Here is a 7,543-nt window from a genome sequence, read left to right on the forward strand (position 1 = left end):
TTGTTTTTAAATGCTGCTTGGTTATCTGTCAACTTTTCAATGCTGTTTGGTAAATAACCAAAGACTTTTGTGGCAGCATTATTCACCCCTTTCTGTGTCAAAGTTACATTTAATCCAGAATAGTGAAGATTATCCTTTCTTCTAGTGTTTCAGCTATGCACTTCGCTATTATTTTTGAAATGGGATGGGTTATTAACAAAAAATTTCGTAAGTGAACGTATGTATTGCGAAGGTACTGTGAATATTCCGAGTTTCTTAAATCCTTATACGCAAGGTGATCCTGTGTGGGCTCCAAATATTATTCTGATTACACACTCTTGTGCAATGAATATTTTTTCTCTTTATAATGAATTGCCCGAAAATGTGATGCCATATGAATGCCGTGAAGAATGTAGGCATAGTAAAGAAATGTAATGATATGTTTGTCACCAAAATTTGCAACAACCATAATAGTATAAGCAGTTGAACCTAGCCATTTCAGCAGATCATCAATGTGTTTCTTGCAATTCAATTTCTGATCAATGCACACACCCAGAAGTTTTGAAAATTCTAAATTCGCAACAGACTTCTGTTCAAAGTCCACATTTACCAGTGGTGTTATGCCATTTTCTGTACATAGTTATATATACTTTTTTTTCTCAAAGTTTGGTGAGAGTCCATTTGCAGAGATCTACTTAATAATTTTCTGAAAGACATTATTTAAAGTTCATCACCTAATTATTGTTTGCAGGATGTGATTACTATACCTGTATCAACAGCAATATGAGCAATGTTTGTATATTCGTGCAAAAAGGGTGGCAAGATATTAATACACATTAGGAACCATAAGGGACCTTACAGTAAAACCTGTGCGACACACTTCTTGATATTTCCCCAACTGGAGAACTCTCCAGATTTTAGCGGCTATCTGTACTGTCCCAGGAGAGGACTGCCATGTGAAAATTAACTACGAGAAAAAGATTGAATAAGCAACAAAAGAATTACGTTCTGTGAATAGAGGTGTGGAATGTTGGAAGTTCGAATAAGGGAGGGAAGTTAGAAAATGTGAAAAGGGAAATGCAAAGATCTGATCTAGAGTGGGGCTCAGTGAAGAGAAATGGAAAGAAGCATAAAAGTTAATGATCATATGAGTAATATCAAGAGCAGCAGAGAAGGGTATAACGGCAGTAGGATTCGTTATGAATAGGAACGTAGTACACAGAGTGATTTACTGTGAACAGTTCAGTGATAGGTTGTTCTCATCAGAAGAAACAGTAAACCATCACCGAGAACCATAGTTCTTGTATATATGCCGACGTTGCAAGCCGAAGACAAAGAGATAGAGGAAGTATACTGATAATACAGTATGTAAAAGGAAATGAAAATCTAATAGTCATTGGGAACAGGAATGCAGTTGTAGGGGAAGAAGAAAGGGGTACTGGAGAACATGGAGTTGGCAGAAGGAACGAGAAAGGATAAAGACAATTTCAGTTCAGCAATTAATGTCAGCTAACAATACCGAATATAAGAGGCGGAGGTATACTTGGAATAGGCAGGGAATCATGGTCAGACAGAGATTCCATATTCAGATACTGGATTGCAAGAGGTACCAAGGATCAGATTTTGAGTCAGATCACAGTTTAGTATTGATGAGGAGAAGGCTGAAGTTTAAGAGATTAGTGTGGAAGTATCAGCACACAATGAACTGGGATATATGAGTACTAAGAAATGAAGACATGCGCTTGAAGTTCTCTAAGGTAATAGACACTGTAGTAACGAGTAGCTCACTAGGCAGTTCAGTTGAAGAGAAACGGGTATCTCTAAAAAGAGCGATCATGAAAGTTAGAAACAAAAGGAATGCAACTGCAAAGGAACCTTGGGTAGCAGAAGAAATACTCTAGCTAATCGATGACAGACGGAAGTACAAAAACGTTAACAGAAATTCAGCAATACTGAAATACAAGTCACTGAAAAATGAAATAAATAAGAAGTGCTGGGATGCTGTCTGTATACTGTTAATTTGTGGAACACAACCTACAACCAGCTTAGAGACAGAAATGATGACACTTTATGCAGGACCTGACCATCATTTTGCAGGATAGTGCTCAAGCACATACAGTGCAAGCTCTTACTGATTTGTTTGACTGATGGGGCAACTAATTGCTATACCACCTACTTCACTCTCCGGAGTTAAGCCATCGTGAGTTCATCTCGATTTCTAAACTGAAGGAAACTCTTCATGGCATTCGCTTCATAACTGCTACAAATTAGTCGGGCGATAGACCACACCGCTCGAACTGTCAACACAACTGGCACTGCTAAGGTTAACCTACGACATCCACATCACTGACAACGAGTTATACACAATGCTGGTGACTACTTTGAAGGTCAGTAAAACTTTGAAACACGTATCTGTTTCGCACGAGCTGTAAATAAATAGTAGACACTTTTAATGTTCCAACCCTCGTACATGGCGTGGCTTGAACAACATTTTCTAGTCGATGGTATCACTGTTGATGTTCACCAGTGGACTTCCGTTTTCATCTCTGAAGCTACCAGCATGTACCATTTATAACAGCAGCTCAAGCCAGAGGTTGAACCACAAGCCTTTCGGTGTGAAGAACTGAAGTTATGCGACTAGATTACTTTGACTACTAAGTGCATGTTAGAGCCAGCTGTCACCAAGTTCTTTAACTATCATAAGCTCAGTGGACATTCGTATAGGGATGAAATTGAAATTACAATGAAATCCAGACCTTTACCTGCTTGCAGGCGTTCCGAAAAGCGTTAAAAGCATCTTGTACTGAAATTCGCGTTAAATTTTGAGCTTCTATAAAACTTGTCCAGCCTTAGTAATTTTTCGTTCTTTTAAATTTGGCACGCTTTTTTCGTTGCTCCTGCTGCATAGTTTTCTCACCTGTTTTGTGTACCATGGGGGAACAGTGCCATCTCTTATTAATTTATGTCGCATGTATCTCTCAATTGCCGTCGACACTATTTCTCTGAATTTATACCACCTCTGATCTACCCCTTCACAGCGAGACCGGAAGGAGTGGCGAGTGAATTTATATCTGCTTTTGCGTTTATTTTTGGTGGGTTTGCATGTTTCGGTATTCAGTCTCACTGCAACAAGCTTGTGGTCACGATGCTCCTTACTTGGTCAGGATTATTTGTTGCTAAGAAATGTAGTATGTTTTCACAACCATTTATACTTCGAATGGGCCCTTGAAGAAGATGTCCTAAATAATTTTCTGAGAAGGCATTCAGTACGATTTAGGATGATGTATTGTGCCTACCACGGACTTTAAACAATTATTTCCGCCAAGGTTTCGATTCTACGTTGGAGCCACCACCAATTATAGTTCTATGAGTGGAGTACCTATTTGAAATGACACTCAAGTTTTCCTTCAACAGTTCAGCAACTGTATCATATGAGTCGAGGGTTCGAAAAGGAACCAGTTATTAATTTATTCCTATTGTCAGGCATAACCTCTATCCTTACTAAATCATAGGAACTATCTATTTCAATTCCACAGCAAGGTTAACTACTTTTGACAGCAATAAACACTCCCCCCATTAACTGTATTTAATCTTTCTTTTCTCACGACGGTTAGGTCCTTTGTAAAATCTTCGGCTGCCCTGATTTCCGGCTTTAGCCAGCTGTCAGTTTCTGTAACGATTTGATGTTCAGTGCTTTCTATCAGTGCTTGGAGCTCTGGTCCTTTCCCAAGTCAGCTACGACAGCTTACAGCTACAACATTGATGATTCTTATGTCTACACTCTTTCCAATAAATGCTCTGGAATAAATTACAGTAGGTTTAACATTAATCAAACAGGTATGAGCATGCTTAACATTTAAAGACTAGACGGAAAGAAGGGGTCAAGTCAAAATTTCACGAAAATGAGTTAGTGGTATCATTATAAAGTTCATCAGATGCAGTTTCAGTTGGGTGAACTCAAATGAATGAGATGGGTATAGTCACGGACGTGTAGCCAGATTAAAATATGGTATACACGGAGGAAACGGGTCAAGTCTGTCAATACACGGACAGAATGGGTGAAGTCCAGCAGGTGCGGATTTCTGAGCTGTATTTACTTTTTTGTCTGCTTTTTGGAAGTATCATTGTTGACATTGTTAAATGCAATGTCATTGTTGATCTTTCTTATGTATTATCGACACTAACACGAAGCAGATTAGACTTATGTTCTGTGCTTTGTGCTGTGGTGGAACTGAACTTCGTGCTGTGATTTGTGCTAACACAGAGCAACCTTAGCAATCGATTCAGTGCTTTTTGGTGTGGTAGATAGAATTGAATTTCGTGTAAAATCCAGCTGAGGTCGGTGCTTCAACTGGTGATGGAGAATCCAAAGTCCAGCTGCAATGGTAAGTCTAGAAAAATACAGAGCTATGGTAGACAATCTGAAGTATCTAAAAAGCTAAGAACAATGTCACATGAAAACGAAGAGCATTGTGACTGCAAGAAGAATTGTACTTATTTGCTAACTGATGCAGACGAGTCTGCATTAATATCTAATTTCAGTTTGCTGAAGGACTGGAATGAGCAAAGTGGTCACCTGACAGGACTGATTTCTGTTGACAATGTACAACGTCGAAGGCCTCTGGAATGAGATAGTTGCTACTTTGCGTGATTATTGATTTCATTATAAGGTCAGAATAATGAGAGACGTAACTGTGAAAGAATTGTCTGTTTGTGAAAAAGCCTTTATATCCGTGCATCGTATTTCAAAGAAAAGATTAGAAACTGTCAGAAATTCCTTAAAAACTGAAAGCATGGCGCCAGTTGATAAACGAGGGACACACGGAAACCAAGTTCATAAACTTTCAACAGAAACAGAGCAAAACATCTGCGCTCACATCAAGTCTTTTAAAGGACGGTCCAGTCATTACAGCATAAATAAAACACAGAAACTGTATTTGCCTGAAGAACTCACGATCAAGAAAATGTTCAAGATGTTTCAAGAGACACATTCTACTTGTTCCGTATCATGTGAAACTGATAGTAAAATATCTAATACAAAATTAAATATCTCATTCCATTTCCCTCGAAGTGACACATGCAGTATTTGTTATACGTTTTCTGCAACTTTCAAAGCTCTAGAGGCACAACTCACACATGCACTAGATGGAAAGGAAAGATCAGACGTTCAAAGTAACATTAAGAGAGAGAAGATTGAATTGGAACTGCACCGCCTTAAAGCTGATGCGTTCGATATCTGATATCAGCGTAAAAGTCAATCTTGACAGAGAAGCAGAAGTTTACAAACACAGAATCGATATGTATGGAATTCCAACTAAATCTTCCATGTCCAAATATCAGCAACATCATCGTGTATTATAAGCGACAGCTTTCTCTGTATCTATTTAATATACATCGACTCTCAGACTAATGCAGTGTTTTATATTTTTCCTGAAACTATAGGGAAGAAAGGTTCAAATGAAGTAGGTTCTTTCCTGTATCATTATGTTACTTCGTTTCTGGATCCTGAGGTTAAAGACTTTGAAATCTTCTGTGACTCTTGTGGTGGTCAAAACAAAAACTTCACCCTTTTCAGGTTCATCCATTATCATGTCCGTCATGCAAAGCGATTTGAGTCAGTTCGTGTGACATTCCCACTAAGACGACATTCGTACCTGGAAAATGACAAAGACATGGGCGTCAGCAGACGTAAAACAAAAGCTGAGCTCCCTAAGGACTGGACCGACATAATTAATGATGCACCTGCGGAACCCAATCCTTTTCAGGTTGTTGAAGTCGACGGTTCAGTGACACGTGACTGGACTGATTTCTTGCAACCAAGATACCAACGAAAATGTCCATGAATTATTAAGGAGATGAAGATAGAACGTCACCATCCAAGGCTTATCATAAATTGTACCACTTACAACGGATCTAGGATCGCATAAGTTGTTACTGCTCCTGCTGGACTAATGGAAGAGGAACCAGAACTTGCAGAAGGAGAGTTTTTGTTCCCTTCAGCCTGTTACGAAAGTAGGCTTAAGGACTTTAGTCACAGTAATTAAATGTAACTACATCATATCAGTATGTCAAATAGCAGTTCCTGCTTTATTATAAAAAACCTATTGACATACCATGCTAATAAGAGGTCGCATGACCATTGTTTCAGGACTGCTACGTATCACTAAGGAAAAGTATCGTGATCTGCAAGGACTGAAGGTGTTCTGTGACACAGGGGCCCAAGAGTACTGTACAAATATTCCTTTCCGGCAGTGATTTTAAAAACACGTTTTGTGTTATTTGTTTGTAATAAGTAAAAAGTGAGGAAAAAAGACTGTGGGGTATAAAAACTTTTATTAATGCTAATCAGTGAAATTAACTATATTTTTTTATGTATGTGTTTTAACCATTTATTGAATAATTGTTGGTGGTTGTATACCAGGTTATTTAAGACACAAAAGTTGAGACATGGGCTTATTAATCATTATAATTTACATGAGTTCAATGGAAATAAAAACAGAATATTGATAAGTAGTATTGTTCTCAAAACCTGATTAGTCATGAACATCCTGTACAGTAATGCGTAGACTCAAAGATGAATAGATCTTTGTCATGGGAGTTCCAGGTAAGTTTTATAGTGAAGTATCATCCCAATATCACATTACATTCTGACTTTTCCAATGTAGTTAGTGCACGATACAAAGATATTAAAAAACAGACGTTCAGATAAAGAGACATACATGGTACAATTTTTAAGGAATCCTAAAGAAAAGGTCGTTGAATGTACTGTATAAATTACAAAAGCATATTTCAATAATCAATGAAACTATAACGTTATAAACTCTAAAATTAGTCTCCTGAAAAATCTGTAAAATGGACTTAACCGCTTCTTTCTGTGTGGTCTTCATTTCTAGAAGAGATGAGTTTGATTTCAAACAGATGTCAAAGTGTAAATTTTATTGATCTTTACAAGACTGTAGTTAGGTAGTACGACAACCACTCAAGGTTGGAGCACGGTCATGCTGTTCAGCAGACGCGACAAGCTACTCGGAATAAGAGACGATTAAACTACAGGATATTTAAGAGTAGTGTACAGCTGTAGTGTCGTCAGACTCCCAAACAATTATGAGAGTCCACAGATCTTACTATCGAAAAATCTAACATCACGTTTTGATATACTTCTGGAGAAACCAAACACTCCGTTTCCCCTAAATTAGATGCCAACCCCGTTTGTGATGTCGTCTGTGCCACTTTCTAATCATGTACTTCATATCATCCTAATACTTCCAAAAACGATTTGATTGTCAGCAAAATGCAAACTGAATAACATGTCATCTCTCATAGACGCTTCAATACTACGACAGAAACGTTTGCACAATGGAATATATGTCTAATAATTTGGACACTATTGCGTATCCTATCGTAATCCTTTGGTCACAGTAATCTTTCCGGTGTTTTGTAACTACTTTAATTCTGCAGTTTGTATCTACATATAAAACTCTAATAATTTTTACATATGAACGAATCACTCCGTTCTCTAAGACTGCAGTCCACAAGTTACATTGGGGAATGTTATCATAGGCTT

Source organism: Schistocerca americana, chromosome 5 (genome assembly GCF_021461395.2).
Source record: "Schistocerca americana isolate TAMUIC-IGC-003095 chromosome 5, iqSchAmer2.1, whole genome shotgun sequence".
In the NCBI taxonomy this organism is placed as follows: Eukaryota; Metazoa; Arthropoda; class Insecta; order Orthoptera; family Acrididae; genus Schistocerca; species Schistocerca americana.